Source organism: Phocoena sinus, chromosome 13 (genome assembly GCF_008692025.1).
Source record: "Phocoena sinus isolate mPhoSin1 chromosome 13, mPhoSin1.pri, whole genome shotgun sequence".
Classification (NCBI taxonomy): Eukaryota; Metazoa; Chordata; class Mammalia; order Artiodactyla; family Phocoenidae; genus Phocoena; species Phocoena sinus.
Window position 1 is genome coordinate 38,578,227 of NC_045775.1, and position 21,898 is coordinate 38,600,124.

Sequence of the window (21,898 nt, forward strand, 5' to 3'; positions counted from 1 at the left end):
CTAATAAAAATAATTGGCAGGTGATAAAAATCATGAGCTTTAAGATGTTTAAGGGTATAAGGTATAAGAAAATATTCAAATATAGTAAATGAAAAAAGTAAGATGATATTTTGGAGTATCTTAAAAAGGATATATTTATTTTAAAGTAGGATGTAAAATAAAATATGCTAACTTTGAGTAGTTAAATTATGGGTTATTTTTCAATTATATACTGTTTAATGTTTTTCACATTTTCTACAATAAGCATGTACTATGTTAAAATCATACAAAAAACTTAATTTTTAAAATTCTGATAAATTGAATGATTGGGAGGATGAGGGAAGAAGGATTTACATGATTGTAGTCTTTCTCATCTTAATCATATGCCTCTTCTCCATTTTTGCAGGTTCTTTAGCTTGAACTTTATCTGTATAGATTTAGTGAAACAGGCATTTATTCTTATACTGTATACGTAATATATATCCTAAACTTTTTCTAATTTAAGGCAGTCTCCCATGTTTCACAGTTTAAAATTTTGGGTTTCTATCAAGCACTGCTTTGTACACTTGAAGAGATGTAATATTGCTTTCTTTCCCTTTTCCATTTTTTTCCAGAGCTGTTTTTTTAAGTTTTCGTCCTGCTTTCTCAGCCAGCGTTACTGCCCACCTCCTTGCAGATGTGGATGCCCTTACGTTAAAGAAAGAAGTCGTAGTCTTTAGTTTTCTTAATGAAATATTACATTTGCTGTCTCAGTCCCTAGCATCTTAGGCATATGGAGTTGGTGCTCTTCAGGAACTCACTCTAGTGACTCAGCTTCACATTTTTTGCTATATATTGAACATGTTAGAAATCCAGTGGAGAAAGTTAATATTCTAAAGAAGAGACAAAGGAATGTTGTGGTTAATGAATAAAGAAATAGACATGTCCTCCAGGGAGGTATCATTTATACCAGACCTCAGAGAATGACCTTAACTTGAATAGTCTAGTGTCTATACCTCAGCAGTTACAGATCCAGAAAACTCATTTTGGTCAGGGGAACTGATTTCATGCTAAGCAAATTTATTGAAGACTCATATGCGAAACAAAGTTAATTTCTTAATTTACATTAAGGAATAATATGAAGCCATAATATTTTGATAGCCTACATCTTCATTGTAGGGCTACATCTACCAAAGGGATGTGAACAGTTGGGGTCCAATAATCAGACTGTGTTTTCCTGAAGGCTCAGGCAGTACATTCTTCTTCGATTACCTTATTTTTAGTCTTTGTGAAGGGCTCTATAGCTGTGGGCAAATTTTTTAACCTCCCGAGTGTCAGTCATCTCATCATTAAAATTGTGATAATAACTAGCTACTTCCTAGGCTTGTTGTGAGAACTAAATAAGATAATCTATGAAAAGTGACTAACCTAGTGCCTATCAGACAGTTGCCATTCAGTAATTGTTCAGATGATTTGTTGTCTTCTACTTCTAGATTTGAGGTCTGGGGGTTAAGAAAGGCACTCTTGTTCTTTTCTTTCCCTTTGCAGGCATTTCTGGGAACTCTATGGGGCTAAGTGGTGTTGAGGTACTAACACTACTTGATTTACAAGAATAGTGTTCTGAGTGATAAAGTTTAACTTAATCTAGTGAAGAACTGTAGTGAATCTTTGCCTAGGTTATGTTTCACTGTGAGATCTAGCCATTTTAATATTTTGAGACTAAGGTAACAATCATTCTTTTAAGGAATTCGGTAGTGTTTGCTTTTCCAATTTGACATTTGTAAAACAGCTTGCTATTTCTTGTAAAACAAACAAGTAAATTCCAGATAACAAATATAATAAGCTGTTTTTACTCGTTGCTGACAACTTAGTAAGGTTCGTGCTCTGTAGTTAATATTTCTAATTTATTATATTCATAGATTGTAATGTTGTAAAGGACCTAATCCCTTTCCCTTTCCTTCAGATGAGCTTACTGAGGCCCAGAGAACCAGCCTGAAACTAAGCCAGACAGCTGATGCATCATAGCGGGTCCCTGGGACTGTGAGGTGCCAGTGCAGCTGGGCCCAGGACAGTGAGGCCCTTGATACAAGAGTTTGTACTCTGGAGGAGGCAAGGAGAGCGGCCAGCTCCTTCTTTTGGATGTCAGCATCCTTTCTTTCACATGGTTGTGAGAAGGCGGTATTGAATTCAAGCAGTGAGCTTGCCATAGTCCTGAGTGGCAGACATCCTAAGTGAGTCCCTTCTAGAAGGAGGCCCTGCTTGCCCCTCCTTCCTTGCTTAGCCAAATCCAAATCAGAGTGAATGAACAAATGTCCTTTTTGTGTCAGGTACCACGTCTACTAATTAGGCACTGTGGAGCAGTTGGGACTTACCTGAGAGGTTTTTTTTTTTTTTAATTTATTTTATTTATTTTTGGCTGCGTTGGGTCTTCGTTGCTGCACGTGGACTTTCTCTAGCTGTGTCGAGCGGGGGCTACTCTTCATTGCGGTGCACAGGCTTCTCATTGGGGTGGCTTCTCTTGTTGCAGAGCGTGGGATCTAGGCGTGCAGGCATCAGTAGTTGTGGCACACGGGCTTAGTTGCTCCACGGCATGTGGGATCTCCCCAGACCAGGGCTCGAACCCATGTCCCCTGCATTGGCAGGCGGATTCTTAACCACTGCGCCACCAGGGAAGTCCCTACCTGGGAGTTTTTAATGGCAGAGCTGAGACAGGTGTCTAGACTCCAGCACACTCTTCTTTTTGCCATATCCCTGTCCTTACATCAGATGAATTTTTTTTTCTCTTCTGAATTACTGTTTGACTTATATGGGAGACTTGTTAAAGAATATTTTGACATCTGTTTAGATTTTATTCTCTAATTGTCCTACGTAGTACTTTCTTATTTACAGTTCCGGTTTCTCATTATCTCATGGTGTGTATTCTGTCCTCAGCTAAATCCTTGTGGACCTATACCGTTTTGATCTCTTTCCTGTGACCCTCAGGGCTTGGAATATTTTAAGCATTCAGTAAATTGTTGATCAATAAGTAAATATTTGTTATCAGTTTTTTAATTGCACCAGACTTTACATTTTAACATACTTTCAACTAGAGAAGGATCTGGATTTGCTACTTAAAGCTTGTAATCTCAGAAGATTTAAGATTGAAAATAGTTATAAAAGTGCTGTTGTCATTTGAAAGAAACTGAGTGCTCTCACAGATAACTAACTTCACATGCTTTAAGATCTAGGAAAAGTTAGGGACGGTGAGGTTGGTCACTTATTTAAATAAATGACTTGTGGTCATCCGGTGTGTTTTTGTTTTTTAAAATCACAATCTAACTTTTTTGGCAGCCATCAAAAAATATATATGGTTATAGAGAATAGCTGTCTTGAATTATAATCCTCTATGTGTTTTGGTGGACTAATTTGCTATGGGTTTATTTCTTGAGAAGAAAAAAAAAATTTCATGTCTCCTTAGGTTAGTTTACAGAGGGATGCAGGTATGACCAGTCTTAGCACGTGGTCCCAGTCAGCAGTCTTTCTTTTCCCCCCAGCTTTATTGAGGTATAATTGGTAAGTAAAAATTATACATACTTAAGGGATACAGTGTGACGATATGATACACATATACATTGTGAAATAATTACTGCAATCAAGCTAATTTATATATCCATCATCTCACATAGTTACCCTCTTTTGCGGGGGGGCTGAAAACATTCAGGATCTACCCTTTTTGCAGATTTCAAGTATACGATACAGTAGTATTAACTGTAGTCACCATGCCATACATTAGATCCCCATAAATTATTCATCTTATAACTGAAAGTTTGTGCCCTTTGACCAACATCTCCCTATTTCCCCCACCCCCAGGCCCCTGGCAATCACCATTCTACTGTTTTTATATATCTCACCTTTTCTTTATCCATCCTGTCAGCATTCTTAAAAGTGTGTGTTTTTTATATCAAGGCGAATCAGATGAGAAAGATCTGGATAAACCATTGTAAATCTACAATTGCTATTAGAAAAAATAAGGGACATACCATACTAATAATGGACAATAATGTCATTTTTATTTCAAGGACCAGATGAATATCTAGTATGAATGTGGAATCTTTCTTTTGACTTGATATTATTTGTTGTGTCTCAAATTATCTTTCTTACATGGTGATGTTAAATATTTATCTTTAGTTGTTACTAGGTATTAACAACCTCTATGGTTGGTTGAGGGATGTAATTGTTTCTGAGTCTAGAATTTATACTTATGCCATATCTTTGTATAATTTTTAAAAATTTAAGTCTCCTGTCTGCTGTCTCTGCATGCTCCCATTTCACTGGCGTTCACATTTATTTTGAGCCTTAATTTGTAAATAACTAGAAAGTTCTAGGATAATTTATACTGTGTATAAAGTTTTCATACTTTCTCTAGTTGCGGCGAGCAGGGGCTACTCTTCGCTACAGTGGCTTTTCTTGTTGCGGAGCACGGGCTCCAGGCACGTGGACTTCCGTAGTTGCAGCACATGGGCTCAGTAGTTGTGGCTCGCGGGCTGTAGAGCACAGGCTCAGTAGTTGTGCCACACAGGCTTCAGTAGCTGTGGCACATGGGCTTAGTTGCTCTGCAGCATGTGGAATCTTCCCAGACCAGGGCTCAAATCCGTGTCCCCTGCATTGGCAGGCAGATTCTTAACCACTACACCACCAGGGAAGTCTCTACGTATTTTTAAAAGCTTTAAAAACCTTTGATTAATGTACAATAAAATTGACTTTTTTGGTGGGGAGGGCATATGGTTATTTAAATTTTACCTCGTATATAGATCTATGTAACCACCACCACAGTCAGGATACAAAACAGTTCCATCATGCCCCAGAACTCCCTCATGCTGTCCCTTTGTATCACACCCCAGACCTCTGGCTATCCCCTCTTAACCCCAATCACTGATGGTCATATAAATGGAATCATACAGTATGTATACTTTTGAGACTGGATTCTTTCATTCGCAGTAATACTCTTGAAATTCATCCAAGCTATTGCATATATCAGTAATTCTATTTTATTGCTCAGTAGTATTCCATTGATAAACTGTACTACAGTTTGATTATCTGTTCACCTATTGAAAAACATTTGGGTTATTTTCAGTTTGGGGCAATTATGAAAGAACTGTTATAAACACTTATGTACAGGTTTTTGTGTGAGCACAGATTTTCATTTCTGTAAGATAAATACCAAGGAGTGGGATTGCTGGGTCATATGATAAGTGTATATTTAACTTCACAAGGAACTTGCCAAACTTTTTCAGAATTTATGTCCCATTTTGCCTTCCTACTTAGAATGTATGCAAGTTGTAGTTGCTCTGCGTCTTCTCCAGCATTTGGCGTTACACTTTTTAAAAACAATTTTAGCTGTTATAATATTGTTATGCCTTTAATTTAGATTTCCCTAATAGCTAAAAATATTGACCACCTTTTAATGTAGTCAGTTGCCCTCCATCTAGCTCTTTGGTGCACTTTTTGTTCAAGTCTTTTACCCATTTTTAATCGGGGTCTATGTTTTCTTACTGTTGAGTTTTGAGAGTTCTTTACATACTCAGAATTCAAATCCTCTGTCACATATGCCATTTGTAAATATTTTCTCCCAGTCTTGTAGCTTGGTATTCATTTTCTTGACAGTGTCTTTCACAAAGCAAAAGTTTTTAATTTTGAAGTCCAATTTATAACTTTTTTTCTTTTATGGATCATGCTTTTGGTGTCGTGTGTAAAACTTTGCCTAACCCATGTCACTACAGTTTTATCCTGTAGATTCTAAACGTTTTATAGCTTTGTATTTTACATTAAGATCTGTGATCCATTTTTAGTTAATTTCTGTATAAGGTGTGAGGTTTAGGTTATATTCTTGCCTATGGATGTCCAGTTGTTACAACACTATTTTTGGAAAAGACTATCCTTCTTCCGTTAAATTGCCTTTGCAGACATCTTTGTCCAAAATCAGTTGCCATATTTGTATGGATCTGTTTCTCAAGTATAGTCCATTGATTTATGTGTCTGTTCTTTAACCCAATACTGTACCCTCTTAATTACTGTAGCTTTAGAGTAAGTTTTAACATCAATTAGTATGATTCTTTCATTTTTATTCTTTTTAAGAATTATTTGGCTTTTTTAGTTCCTTTGCTGTTGTTTTTAGAACAAGTTTGTCTATATATACAAAAAATATCCTGGGGGGTGGTAGTTTGATCAGAACTGTGTTTAATCTACAGATTAAATGGGAAGAATTGACACCTTTACTATGCTGAGCTTCCAATTCATGAATGTGATACGACTTTCCATTTATTTAGATCTTCTTTGATTTCTTTAATAGTGGTGTGGCTTTGGCATACAGCTCTTATACCTGTTCTATTAGATTTATACCTCTGTATTTCAAATTTTGGGGAGCTATTATAATGATATTTAAAAATTTTGGTTTCTACTTTTTCATTGCTAGTATTATATACGTGATTGATTTTTGTGTATTGACCTTATACTTTATGACTTTGTAATTTTACTTATCAGTTCTGGGAGATTTTGTGTAGATTCTTTGAGATTTTTATGTAGACAATCATATTGTCTGCAAATAGGACTTATTTTTTCTTTGTAATCTGTATGCTTTTTCTTCCCCCTTGCCTTCTCATACTTGCTAGGACTTTGAATACAGTGTTGAATAGAAGTGGTGAGAGTAGGTATCACTGACTTGTTCCCAATCATAGGGACAATGTATTCAGTCTTTCACCATTAAGTATGATGTTAGCTGTAAGCATGTCCTTCCTTCTACTTGATTTGGGTTTACTTTGCTCTTCTTTTTTTCTAATTTAAGGTGGACACTTAAGATTATTGATTTGAGAATTTTCTTCTTTGATAATGTAAGCATTTAATGCTATAAATTGTCCCCTGAGCATTGCTTAACTGCATTGTACAAATTCTGATGTGTTTTAATTTTCTTTCAATTAAAAATATTTTCTAATTTTCCTTGAGATTTTCTCTCTGACCTGTCGATTATTTGTAAGGGCATCATTTAATTTCCCAATTTTTAGAGGTTTTTCTGTTATTGATTTCTAGCTTAAATTCATTGTGGTCAGAGAACATATTTTGTGTTACTTAAGTTCTTTTAAATTTGCTAAGATTGTTTTATGACCCAGGATAAGGTCTGCCTTGATGAACATTCTCTGTGGACTTGAAGAGAAAGTTGTTGGGTGGAGTGTTCTACAAATGTCAGTTAGATCCAGTTGGTTGACAGTTTTGTTCAGTTCTCTATCCTTGTTGATTTTTTGTTTACTAATTAGATAGATTACTGAGATAAGCATGTTGAAGTCTCCAGCTATAGTTAGAGATTTCTGTATTTTTCCTTCCAGTTCTGTCAGATTTTTACTTCATGTATTTTGAAGAACTGTTAGGTTGCACATAATCTTCTTGGTGAACTGACCCTTTTATCATCATATAATGTCATTTTTTATGCCTGGTAATTTTCTTTGCTTTGAAGTTTACTTTATTTGGTATTAATATAGCTACTCCACCTTTCTCTCTCCTTTTTTTTTTTTTGTGGTATGCGGGCCCCTCACTGTCGTGGCCTCTCCCCTTGCGGAGCACAGGCTCTGGACGCGCAGGCTCAGCGGTCATGGCTTACGGGCCCGGCCGCTCCGTGGCATGTGGGATCTTCCCGGACCGGGGCACAAACCCACATCCCCTGCATCGGCAGGCAGACTCTCAACCACTGCGCCACCAGGGAAGCCCCTCCACCTTTCTCTTGATTAGTATTTCTATGATATATCTTTCCCCATCCTTTTACTTCTAACCTACTTATATTATCATAGTTGAAATAAATTTCTTGTAGGTGGCATGTAATTGGGTCTTATTTTTTTAATCCATTTTCATAATCTTTGTCTTTTAATTGGTATGTTTAGGTGCTTTACATTTAATGTAACTGCTTATATATTTGGATTGAGTGCTACCATTTTATTGTTTGCTCTCTGTTTGTTCTTTTTGGTTTTTGTTTCTCTTTTTCCCCTTTCTGCTGTGCCTTCTTTTTGGTTATTTGAACAGCTTTTGGAGTTCCATTTAAATTTATCTTTTTTTTTTTTTTTTTTTTACTATATCTCAATCTAGTGTTGGTGTGGGTGTGTGTGGTTGCTCTAGGGATTGTAATATACATATCTAAATTCTTATAGTCTACTTAGGTTAGGGTAAATATTTTCCCACTTAATTGGGATGTAGAAATCTTAATACTATATATCTCTTTACCCCACTCTTTTTTTGTTGTGTTGTCATATAACGTCTACATACAGAGAAAACTCCATCAGACAATGTTACAGCTTTTACTTTTAACCACCAAACATTTTCAAGAATTCAAGAAGAGAAAAATAGTTTATTGTATTTACCCATATGGTTATTCTTCTTTTTCATAATTCTTTCTCATTCCATTTTCCCTTGGCATCATATCCCTTCTGCCGTTTAGTAATTCTGTTAGAGCTGATTTGCTTGTAGTGAATTTTCTTGGTTTTACCTTCACCTGAGAGTGTCTTTATTTTGCCTTCATTCCTGAAGGATATTTTCACTGGATATAGAAATTCTGTGTTGATGGTCCTTTTCTTTCAGTCTTTTAAAAATATGCCATTTCCTTCTGAACTTAATGGTTCCTGGTGAGAAATGCACATCCATTCAAATTGCTCTTCCCTTATAAACACTGAATCACTTTTCTTTTTCTGTCTACTTTCAAATTTTTTCTTTGTTTTTATCAGTTCGACTTTTATGTGTCTGGGCATGGATTTCTTTTTTGTTTTGAATTTTATTTTACTTTTTTTTTTATACAGTAGATTCTTATTAGTCATCTATTTTATACATATTAGTGTATATATGTCAATCCCAATCTCCCAATTCATCCCACCACCCCCCGCCCCCCCTGCCACTTTCGCCCCTTGGTGTCCATACGTTTGTTCTCTACATCTGTGTCTCTGTTTCTGCCCTGCAAACTGGTTCATCTGTACCATTTTTCTAGGTTCCACATATATGGGCATGGATTTCTTAGGGATTTATTCTGTTTGGGTTCTCTGAACTTCTCAAATCTATATATACATTGTGTCTTTTACCAAGTTTGGAAAGTTTTCAGGCATTATTTCCTCCAATACTTTTCTGCACTGCACTCTTTCACTTTCCTTTTAGGATGCCAGTGACTCCAGTGTTAGACCTTTTGGTATCCCAGAGGTCCTTGAGGCTTTGTTCATTTTTTTTTCTCCTTGTTTTTCAGACTTGATAATTTCTATCCATCTGTCTTCAAGTTCACTGACTTTGTTTTGTCATCTCCATTTTGCTTATTGAGCTCATCCAGTGAATTATTTCAGCTGTATTTTTTATATCTAAAATTTACATTTGGTTCTATTTCTTTGCTGAGACTGTTTTAAAGTCTTTTAAAGTATTAGGTTAATTATAAAAATTAGTACATGCTTGTTGTAAAATAAAGATATATGTAGAAGTATATGAAGTTTTAAAATCTCATTGTGTGGCTCTTACTATTAATGGCCATATAAATTGTTTTTACTTTTTGTCTATTGCAAACCAACATGCAAGTTTATATGTGTATATTTGTGTGCACACACTCCCACTTGTATGTCTATAGAGTAAATTTTAGAAGTAGAATTCTGGGTAGGCATCATTTTGAATACCCACAAAATAGTCCACATAACCTTTCCCCATTGAGGTGTAGTGTGAAGGTTATTTCTTGTTTTGCACTAGCATAAATTCTTGGAAAAAAAAATTTTTTTTGATCAGAAAAGCTTTTCTTATGTTTTAGATTAGTTCAGTAAAATGGCTTCCCAGAACTAGAATTAGTAGATTAAAGGTTATGAACATGCTTAAAGTTTTTGGTAATTTGTAAATTGATGTTCCAAAGACTTGGTTGATTGACACTTGTAACTATGGAATTTAAGCTCAGGAATAAAGCCTTTGTGTTTCCACTACCAAAGAACAAGAGAGTATTGGCAATATGCAGAGACCTTCTATTCATTTCAAAAGTGTTTGTCCTTCTTGGAGCATTTTTATAATAGCTGCTTTGAAGTCTGTCAGATACTTCCAACAACTGTGTCATCTCAATTGTTGATGTCTCTTTATTGTACCATGCAAGTTGAGATTTTCCTGGTTCTTCATATGCCAAATAATTTTGGATTGCATACTGAAGTATTATGAGACCCTGGGTCTTGCTTAAATTCAGTGGTGAATATTCATTTTTGCGCTTTAGCAGGCAGTGGACCCTGTTGGTTTAGGCTGCAGGTTGCAGCTAGCTTTCTGTGGGTTGTGATTTCAATATCAATTTGGTTTTCAGAGCCTGTAGTGCTTTGCTGTTTGGATCTGTCCTGTGTGTACACTGCCCATTGGCCAGTTTGAGATAGGTGACTAGTTTTTTCTTTATTCAATTCGCAAAAGTTTTTGGTTTGCTATTTAGGATAAAGTCGATGCCATGTTCAGCTCTGGAGTGAGCCCAGGCGTTCATAAGCAACTTTATGGAGTCGTTTTTCTGAGTTCCTCCCACTCAGCTATTTCCCATATACTTTCTACTTCCCCGGGAACTCCCCATTTTAGTCCTCCAGCCAGAAAACTTTGTCTGCGGTGCTCACTTCCTGTGATTGTGCCCACATGCAGGGACCAGGGGTAGGAGCATAGAGAGGGGGAAAAAAAGGTTAGGAGAGGGTTTTGCCCCACCCTCTTGAAACCACAGCTTCTGGGATTGGAGAGGATTTCCCTCCCTCAGACCTTTAGGTACCTGTGGGCCCCCTGTTGTTACTGCCTCCCTTTTCCTGCCCAAGCCTGAACTAAAGCACTTCACGTGAAACACTGTCTACATTGCTGCCCACTTCCAGGTTTCCCCCAGTCGATGTGGCAGGATACAAGAGGGAAGAAAGTAAACCCACCCTTGGTTCCATGGCCCTTTGAATTTTGGTCTTCTTCCCCAATCTACCTGTTACCATTTCCTTTTTTTTTTTTTTTTCTTTTTTTTTGCGGTACACGGGCCTCTCACTCTTGTGGCCTCTCCCGTTGTGGAGCACAGGCTCTGGACGCACAGGCTCAGCGGCCATGGCTCACGGGCCCAGCCGCTCCGCGGCACGTGGGATCCTCCCGGACTGGGGCATGAACCCGTGTCCCCTGCATCAGCAGGCGGACTCCCAACCACTGCGTCACCGGGGAAGCCCTACCATTTACTTTTTACAGTCTTTAAATAACTGCTCCGTACATTTTGTTTAGATTTGATAGCTGTATTCAGTCGGAGGGACAGGGTGGAGTGTTTTTACTTTATCTTAGCTGGCACTAGAAAGAACCCTGTATTGTGTACTTTTAAGAAGGGCATTATTTATTCAACCAACATATGTCCTTATCATATGAGTCCTCACCATGTGCTGGACACTTTAAATGTATTATTTGTTTAATTCTCTGACAACTGTCCCCCTTTTAGACATGAGGAAATTGAGGAGTAAACTCTTAAACTAGGTCCAGAGGCACAGATAGTGACAGGCTGGGATTTGAACACAGGACCCAAGGTGTGTTCCCAGGACCAGCATCATCAGACCCACATGAGAACTTGCTAGAAATGCAAAATCTCTAACCCCGCCTCAGATCTACTAAATCAGAATTCTGGGAATGGGGCCCAGTAATTTGTTTTGATGAGCCTCTGTTAATCTGATATATGCTAAATTTGAGCACCACTTCTCTATGCTGTAGGATTTAACAATACTATGTTTTAGTTTCTTAGCAGAACTTTAATATAAGAAACAGAAGTAGCTTTTCACCCTTGTTTGAGACATATGGTAGTATGTTGAGTGAGAACTAATTTTCTTACTCATGTCACTAACATATAGCTTTAAAATCACACTTTGCTATATTATTCAAGCTTATGGTAGTTAAAATATAAATACTATGAATTTTAAAAATTTAAATGTGTGTGTATGCAAAGAAATCAATTTAGATGTGGTTTTTGACCAATAAATCACTTAGCCTCTGGTAATTACTGTTATATAATGCTCTGTATTTTAAATTTTAGGATATTATTACTGATTTCCCTCAATTTCAGGGTAGCTTTTGATACAGGTTTAGAATAATATTGGGTTGGAAAAAATGGCCCATATTTGCAGGATAGGTCCTATTTTGTGTAATTTTATTTTTTTCATAAAAGATTAAATGTATCATTATAACTAAATTTAATTTGCATATTCTTGTAAGACATTTTATTTTTTTTATTGAAGTATAGTTGACTTAAAATGTTGTGTTAGTTTCTGGTATACAGCAAAGTGATTCAGGTATACATAGCTATATATATTCTTTTTCACATTCTTTTCTATTATGGTTTATTACAAGATATTGAATATAGTTTCCTGTGCTCTACAGTAGGACCTTGTTGTTTACCTATTTTATATATAGTAGTTTGTATTTGCTAATCGCAAACTCCTAATTTATCCTTCCCCACCTCCTTTCCCCTTTGGTAACCATAAGTTTGTTTTCTATGTATGTAAGTCTGTTTCTGTTTTATAAATAAGTTCATTTGTACCATATTTTAGATTCCACATGTAAGTGATATCATATGGTCTTTGTCTGATTTCACTTAGTATGATAATCTCTAGGTCCATCCATGTTGCTGCAAATGGCATTTTCATTCTTTTTTATGGCTAATTAGTATTCCATTGTGTGTGTGTGTGTGTGTGTGTGTATAGGCTACATCTTCTTTATCCATTTATCTGTTGATGGACATTTAGGTGGCTTCCATGTCTTGGCTATTGTGAATAGTGCTGCCGTGAACATAGGGATGCATATATCTTTTTGAATTGTAGTTTTCTCTGGATATATGCCCCAGGAGTGGAATTGCTGGATCATATGGCAACTCTATTTTTATGTTTTTAGGGAACCTCCATACTGTTTTCCATAGTGGCTGCACCAATTTACATTCCCACCAACAGTGTAGGAGGGTTCCTTTTTCTCCACACCCTCTCCAGCATTTATTTGTAGACTTTTTAATCATGGCCATTCTGACTGGTGTGAGGTGATATCTCATTGTAGTTTTGATTTGCATTTCTCTAATAATTAGCAATGTTGAGCATCTTTTCATGTGCCTTTTGGCTGTGTGTATGATAAGACATTTTAAATAAATTTACGAATTAGGAAAAAAAGTCTGTTAGAGCACATCTTCAGAATCTGTTTTTTTTTTTTATTAGCTTACAATCCACATATACTTTGAGGTATGTAGATTAGATTAGATTAGTAGGTATATGTAGATTAGTTATGGAGCATTTTCTTTTGTGATAATCTCTCCTCTTACTAATAGAGTAGCTGGCGGTTGGGGCAGAGAAGATATTCTCTATTGTAGAAATAGGTTGTTTTTTGTTTTGTTTTGTTTGCAGTACGCGGGCCTCTCCCTGCTGTGGCCTTTCCCGTTGCGGAGCACAGGCTCCAGACGCGCAGGCTCAGTGGCCATGGCTCACGGGCCCAGCCGCTCTGCGGCATGTGGGATCTTCCCGGACCGGGGCACGAACCCGTGTCCCCTGCATCGGCAGGCGGAGGACTCTCAACCACTGCGCCACCAGGGAAGCCCAAATACCAAGTTCTTACCATAGACTAGATGCTGTTCCGTTATTACTTAGTATGATAACCACTTGTGAAAAGAAACCATGGATGTAAGCATATAATAAAAATGTGTTATAATCAGAATCAGATGGCTGTAGTTATACTGTAGTTCATGGACCTCATTTGCCTTAAAAGGCAGATTCTAATCTTTACCTAATCTAGAAATTAACAAATTATATGTATGCTTCCTCTTTTCTGTATTGTCCATATTCCTCTCTCATAACTCTCAAGACTCGTAGTCTTTTCTTTGTGCCAGGTATTTCTTCTAGTCCTCGTCATTTACAGAAATAATAGTGTGCCTTTCTCTAATAGAAATAAGGCTTTCTTTTTCTTCCTGACCCTGTCCTCACCATACCTTAATCCGTATTGCTTTGTTTTCTGACTGAGCCATTTGGCTCTTCTAGAATATGAAAGAATCACCAGTGAAGTCATAGTCATTTAATACAACCAAGTACAGGAATAAATCACCCTTTTTAAGCATGGCATGTAAGACCCTTTAGAGTCTTTCTTCCCGGCTTTTCAGGTTGCTTTTTCTTTTACTTCACTCCACCTATCCTGTACTTCAGCCATCTAAACCACTCCTCACCTTTGGAAAGCCAGATCCTGTCCTCTCGTCTGCCTGAAATGCCTTTCTCCACTCAGCAGGCAACTAATTCATTCTTTAAAACCTAGCTCAAAATCACCTTTTCTGTGAAACCTTCCCCGACCCTCTGCATTAGTTACGATTAGGTACAGTGACAAGTAACAGAACCTCCAAAATAACAATGGTCTAAAAACAAGAGAGAATTTATATCTCTCCTATAACAGTGGACTTTGCAGTGTGGGGCTGAAATGACAGCTCTGCTTCATGATGTCATTAGGGAAGTAATGTCTACCTCATGGCTTCAGAATCTCTCACATTTAACCCTTGTCCTCACCATCCAAAATGGAACTATCTGTCTTATGCTCTATGATGTACCAGGGAACAAAAAATGGACTAAGGGCATTTGAGAGCTATCTCTTAACATTTCCCTAAAGCTCCCAAATTAGGTATCTGCTTGCATCTCATTGGCCTCAAGGAAGGCCTGGAAATAGTCTTTATTCTTGGTGGCTGTGTACCAGCTAATCGTATTATTATGGAAGAAGAACAGGGATGGAGTACAGCTAGTAGTGTGCCACACTCCCCCAGCTAGAGGTAGTTTCTTTGTGCTTTGTGTTCCCGACAGTACTAATTAATTAGTATTTAAGTTGTATTAGAATTCATTTGTCTTCTTCACCAGATTGTGGACTTCTACAGGCATTCAGGAAAATTATAGCAGAAGTATCAGAGACAAAAGCAGGGAATGATGTTTAAATACCCATGTGAACAAGGGAATTGCTTATATAGAGCTGATTTCTTAGACTTACATTTTTTTTTCCTATTTTCTCCATTTTGTAGAGGGAAGTGGACACTGACAATAGTAGAGGGCATGGCTTCTCCTTTTCAATAATGCCTCAAAATTGATCACACAGAGAGAACACAGTTATTTAAAAGGTGATATATTCTCTGTATTATACTGTTGTTTTTAAATTGTGGTAAAATATACATAAAAGTTACCATTGTAACCATTTAAAATTTTTTTAAATTTTTATTTATTTATTTATTTATTTTTTTGCAGTATGCAGGCCTCTCACTGTTGTGGCCTCTCCTGTTGCGGAGCACAGGCTCCGGATCCGCAGGCCCAGCGGCCATGGCTCACGGGCCCAGCCGCTCCGTGGCACGTGGGATCCTCCCAGACCGGGGCACGAACCTGTGTCCCCTGCATTGGCAGGCGGACTCTCAACCACTGCGCCACCAAGGAAGCCCCATTGTAACCATTTTTAAGTGTACTGTTCTGTGGCATTAAGTTCACTCACACTGTTGTGCAACCATCACCACCATCCATCACCAGAACTTTTCTATCTTCCCTAACTGAGATTCAGAACCCATTAAACACTCCCTGTTACCCCCTTCCCCAAGCCCCTGGCAACCACCATTCTACTTTGTCTATGAATTTGACGACTCTAGGAATTTTATATAAGAGGAATCTGTATATGTTCTTTTGTGACTGGCTTATTTCACTTAGAAGGTCTTCAAGGTTCATCGTGTTGTAGCATGTGTCAGAATTTCTTTCCTTTTTAAGGCTAAATATATTGTTATATATATGTACCACATTTTATTTGTCCTTTAATCTATCAGTGGACAATTGGATTGCTGTGTTACACTGTTGTTTTTGGTAAAATTTTTGTTTTCTAAAGATATTCTCCACACAAATAATGTCTTATTATAAGTTCACCACAACTACCCCCAGACACAAACCACATAATAACATATCTTTTTAAAAGGAAATTTAACAAAAATGCAAAGAAGATAAAAATAATCATCTATATTAGAAATTTATTTTTATAGGAAGTAATACCCCCTCCCAATCACAGTTTCTGAAGTATAAACTAAAAAATAAAATTAAGTTATGAAAAACATTATCCTGGTGTCAAATCTGGAAAAAGGTACAAGAGTGGAATTAGAAGAAATATAGTAGTTTTTCACAAGAAAATATTAAATTTTGTTATATTTAAGAGTCTCTTGATGATATGATAGAGACACAAAGGAGAGTGCAACCTATGAATCCCTATTCTTTTGAAATATGGAAATTTTACCAGTGGACAGTGAGAAAGAAATGGCTATAGCTGTAGCCTGCTGGATTTGCTTTTATGATATTTCTCCAGCATTGAAGAGAAAAGGGTTATAAATGGGTGGAGTAAGGAAAAGTAGCTCCATTTCTCTCACCTCAGCTCCTTTGTTATCAGATGGGAGTTAGTTTAGTGACAATAATTATTGGATGTTTGATTGCCAGTAATCTGATTGATGCCTAGAAAATTCTGGGGTTTGGCCTCTATCCCACTGTATACATAGTCCAAATTGGTAGTTAAATTCTTACTAAAATTCTGAGTAAGCTTTCAAATAGTTACTTAAATAAAATGCATGTCCAGTGGTTTAAACTGGATCTCACAGATACTTTCCCATTGCAGCTGATTGTTTGGTCAGCTTGGCAAAATGGTGAGTCATACTTCTCTAGCCAGCCACAGACCAGCTGTTGATTTACTCAGTTACTTGAGCCAAGACCGAAGCACCAGAATAGAATAGAGCACCTTGGCTCTGATACCGTTTTATCTTTTTCCTAAAAGTCTGGATGTAAATTTCCATCCTTCCCCTAGGTGTTTTGAGTTACAAGAAGCAGTACTTAAATCTTTTAGTACTGTTGTAGAAATAAAATTGACATGCCTGAAAGGATCTGAGCAGAACAGAACACATTGTGGTGTTAGCTGTAAACTCTTTTAGGGAAATTAGAACTTGACGTAGACATTAAAAATAGAATTGAATGGTGGAGGACAAAGTAGTGGAGGTGTTTTAGAGCAAGAATTAAGTTTGGATATAAAATGAGGCCTAATTATGGATGGCAGTGAGTGACGGTCAGCCACGAGAAGCTGTGTGTGACTGTTGAATGTTCCTGAAAGGAAATGAGTCTGGCGGTGTTAGGAGTTAGGAAGAGTGGAGAGACTAAGGTGTTGCAGAAATCCAGGAAAGTGGCAATAGAAATCTGGACAAGGTTATTGGCAGTGAAAGTGCAGAAGAAAAGGTAAATTTGAGAGCCATTCTGGGAAAAGAAACTATAATTGTGTCACATGGAAGAAGAGTAAAATTAAAAAATGTCTAAGAAATTCCATGGTGTACTGATATCCCATTTTGGGGAGAACTCTTGAATTAACTTTAGATATGGTGAATTTGAGGTGCGATGGGGAATAGCCAAAATAAGACAGATTTTTTTAGGCTATTAGTGGACTGAAAAGCGGGTGGAATGTGTGGACTAGACTTGTGCTTCTGGTACAAATCTAGCTGTACTCAAGGAGGTAAGAATTGGTCCTAGAAAATACCTGATTATAACAGTAAAGGCAAGAACATATGTTCTCATAGCTTCTGCATACCTGAAAAGCTCTTAAATAAGTTTTTTTTTCCGCCCCCCATTAGCTTTATTTCAACTGAAGGGATTAGGTTAGTTAAACAGGTGTAATTCATAAATTACATCCAGGACACTGAAGTTCTTCTCCCATACTATTAAATAAGAAAGTAGAATCTAGATTGCCTTACATAGAAAGATGCAGAACAGGGGCAAAAGAACTTAGATTCTTTCATAAAGAACAACATCTTAGAATAAGTAGATATTGTGGCAGAATAATGGCATACCAAGGAGCATTATGTTCTTAAATATTATAAGTTATTGAGTTAACTGTATTTAACTTGTAGTGTAATTTGTAACATTTGAGTAATCTAGTGTGCAACTGAACGTTTTGTGTTTTTCTTTAGTGGAGCCTTTAGCTGGAGCTGCTGTGCCAAGTGTTTCTTTATGGCTTTCTCTCTCAGAGCGACTCTTCGTATATGTAGCAAAATATTTAGAACCCTGTGGGGTAAAGTAGAAAAGAAACTTGGCAAAAGAGTATTTCTCTTATAATTAGAAATTGTCTTAAAATACAATATGTTACAGCAATGATAAAGCTAATATATTAGAGAAATAATAGCTTAGTGTAGAGATGACTGGCATTTCGCTGAAGATACCTAAGGGGGTAAGGGGCGTTTCCCTAGTGCCCTAGTGCCTGCAACAAATACTGCTTACTGCTTTCTTCTCACTCGAACCCGTGCCCCCTGCAGTGGAATCGCGGAGTCTTAACCACTGGACCGCCAGGGAAGTCCCTCTTCTGTCTCGTGTACACTTCTTTTTTTGCTCTTTATTCCTTCTTTTTATGGTGAAATATATATATAGCACAGTGAATAAAATAGAAAGGTACAGTTTAACGAGTAACTATAAAGCGTATTCACCACCCAGATCAAGAAACAGAACATTGCAAGTATACCAGAAGCCTGCTACGTGCCCCTTGCCAGTCAGACCCCACTTGTATGCATCCCGTCCTATCCTCCAGAAGTAACCATATTCTCACTTCGGTGATAATCATTTCTTCCTTCTCTTTGAAGTTTATCACCAAGTATGTGTCCCTAAATGATGTAGTTTACTTTTGCCTCTTTTGTATACATATATACAGACGTATGTATATATGTCAATACATAATCTTTTGTATCTGACTTATTTTTGTGCCATTTATCCATGTGGTATGTGTGTATAACATTTTCATGTCTCTGATCTATTATTTGCATACTGTTCCACTGTATGAATATGCCATAATATGTGTATTCTGTTCTGTTTCCTAATATTGAAAAACTCAGCCTGTGACCATTCTTGTATATTTTTCTTGGGGCACATAGGCACCAGTATTTCAGGAGTTTATACTTAGGAGTGGAATGCTGGATCATAGGGAATTCACATCTTCCAATTCACTGGATAGTACCAAAGTGTTTTCTAAAGTGGTTATTTATACTCACCCAAGCAGGATATGAGCATTCCTGTTCTCCATTCTCGCCATCAGTTGGTATTGACACAATCAAGTGTTTTGGGCAGGAAAACTGTGTCTCTTATGATTTTATTAAGGAGGATGAGCCCCTTTTCATATTTGAATTTCTTTTTGTGAAGTGCCTGTTAAAAAGGTCTTTTATCCCCTTTTCTATTTGGTTATCAGTTTTTTCCTACTGATTTTTAGAAGTTCTTTATATTTTCTGGATATTAGTATTTTAGTCTCTAAACAATTTTGTGTATTGAGAATTTTGTTTCCTTCCCTGTGTTTTTGATGATTAGAGAAGCCTTTAATTTTAATGTCATATGACTTATTCTTTTCCTTACAGATTATACTTTTTTTTTCCTGTGAAAATTTGCAGATATTTTCTTAGATTTGTCCTAAATACTTCATATCATTGATGCTATTGCAAATGGTATGTCATTTTACATTTTGTTTTGTTTGTTGCTGACAGGTAGGACCACAATAGATATTTTATATACTGATTTGTATCTACCAACGCTTCCACATTCTTGTTAATTCTAACAATTTTTTAGATAATTTTGAATCTTTTAAAATACACAGTTATTTCATCTGAGAATAATGATAACTGTTTTTTTTCAGATCTGTAGAGATGAATTTAAACAATGCCTTTTATTCCTTAACTTGCCTTATTCTGCTGATTACGACCTCTATCACAATGTAGAATAGGAAGGATGATAATAGGTATCCTTTGCTTCTTCCAGTCTCAGCATTTCTTCAAGGATAAGGTTAGCTGTCGTTTTTTGGAAATGCTCTTTATTTAAGTTAGGTAGGGTTACTTTTCAGTCTTAATTTACTAAAAATTTTCATCAGAAATGTATGTTGAATTTTATGAAATACTTTTTCTTTTCATTTTATTTCTTTTTTTTATGAAATACTTTTTCTACATCTAATGAGATTATCATGTATTTGTTGTTCTCACATTATCAGTGTGATTAATTTTCTAATGTTAATTCAACCTTTCATTCCTAGGCTGTATCTAACTTGATCATTTTTATATACTATTGGATTCAGCTCGCTAATATTTTGTTTAAAAAAACTTGTATTTATATTCATGACTGAGATTAGCCTGTATTCTTTCTTCTCATAGTGTCCTTGTTAGGCTTTGGTATCAGGTATATTAGCCTAATAAAATAAGTTGGGGAATGTTTCCCTGTTCTGATCTCTGAAAGAGCTTGTGTAAGATTGGAATTTTTTTTTTCCTTAAATAATGATAGAATTCACCAATGAAGTTATCTAGGCCTTGGGATTTTCTTTTTGGAAAGAATTTGACTACAGATACTTTAATGTTATTATATTTTATTTCCTATGGACTCTTGTTCTCACTTATGATGTCTTCTGTATGCTTATATTTGACTGTGTCTAATGCTTTTTGTTTTTAAAATTACTTGTGGGTATTCTTTGAGGCCTAGAATGAAGTTGTCTTCCTTCAGAGAGGGTTTATGTTTCCTTCTGCTAAGATGTGTGTAGGTATCATTAGCCCAGAAACATTTTAAAAGAATTTCACAGTTTGAAGTTCCCTGGATTAGGAGTCCATGCAGACACAGACTGCAAACCCCTGCCCAGGCTGCTCAAACTTCTTAGGGACCTACATCCTGGATGTTCTATCCACCATTCTCTTTTTCTCCTGCTTCTCTCTGAGCTAAAGCAATCTTCCCTGCAATCTCCTGAGGGTGGGATTAGGCTTTAGATTCAGTTGTAGTTTACCTTTACCTGCGGTTATACCCTTTTAGGATCCCATTTTAATGTGGGGAAGAGTTCCCTTGCACTCTCTACCTTTTGAAGAATCTGTATTTGAGAAATTTGTTGCCCTCATCCTATGATGCCAGTGAAACCAAAGACCTAATTTACTGAGCTCTATCTACAATTGCCCTCAGGACCAGAGTATCTTCAGGGAGTCCTGTTACCTCTCTAGGTTCCAGTTGCTCCTGGTTTGTCTGGCAGTTTCCCACCATCTTGTCAGCTTTTTATTCTAAGGTGTTTTTGGGTTTTTTGTATCTAAGGATTTTTAATTGTTTTCAGTAGGAGGGTTGATCTAAAAAATCCTAGTCTGTCATTACTAGAAATTGTAGTTCCTCTTAATTTTTTCCCCCCACTTAGTCTTCTATTTCTTTTGTTGACTTCAGCCTCCATGTTAATGACTTAGTTTCACAAACATTCATATATTGAACATCTAATATGTATCAAGCATGGCACAAAACAAAGTCCTTGTTTTCTTGAAGCTAACACTGTAGTGGATTCTGGATTGTGGGGAAAGTTGCAGCACCATTGGACAGCATTTTCCACACTGATTCACAGAGCGTTGGTGACCTGTGAAATCCTAGTAAGGTTGCCATTGTCAAGTAAATTTGAGAAATAATGCCCAGGAGGATATCCTCTCTTAGAGAGCTAAGGCACTAACGTATTTGAACTGAAACCGTTATTTGCAGAATACCTCTTAATATCTCATTAGCATACTAGAATTCCAGGGAACATGATTTATGAAATGTTGGAGTAGGACTAATGTATTAAACATCTCTATATTATTTACATGTTGTCACAGAGCAATTTCAACTTCTGCTTTCCCATAGTCATGTCTAAGGGGAACATCTGCTGAGGGAATAAAGCAAGGCAGCTGTGCTCTGCATTCTGAATGACTTTCCTTACTTGGCCGTGGGTAGTTAGACTAGCATGGGTACCCAAATCAAAGATGCCAGACATAGGTCAGTCACTGGCCAACCAGAGAAAGTGCAGAAAGTGCTGAATTAAGTTCTCACAGATCTCATTGGTTGGTTAAAGAAATAGAGCTCCTGCTTTGAACTTTATGTCTAGATGTACTGGGATTGGCAAGTAAGGGAGAGTGGTGGTTTCTGTAAGGATACAT

The 21,898-nt window shown here is 36.8% G+C and overlaps 1 protein-coding gene across 9 annotated transcripts in view; it reads left to right on the forward strand.

The window, feature by feature from the left end:
* Positions 1-21,898, forward strand: part of SOCS5 (suppressor of cytokine signaling 5) — a 59,935-nt gene that overhangs the window by 15,790 nt on the left and 22,247 nt on the right. For 3 of the 9 annotated variants that reach the window (XM_032653057.1, XM_032653058.1, XM_032653063.1), the window contains exon 2: positions 14,975-15,070. The exons of 5 other annotated variants lie outside the window; for them this stretch is intronic. The gene's annotated coding sequence lies outside the window, so the exon portion shown is untranslated. Of the gene's footprint in view, positions 1-14,974; positions 15,071-15,194; positions 15,233-21,898 lie in introns of those variants that run through there. One more of the 9 variants, XR_004352883.1, reaches the window with a different exon arrangement.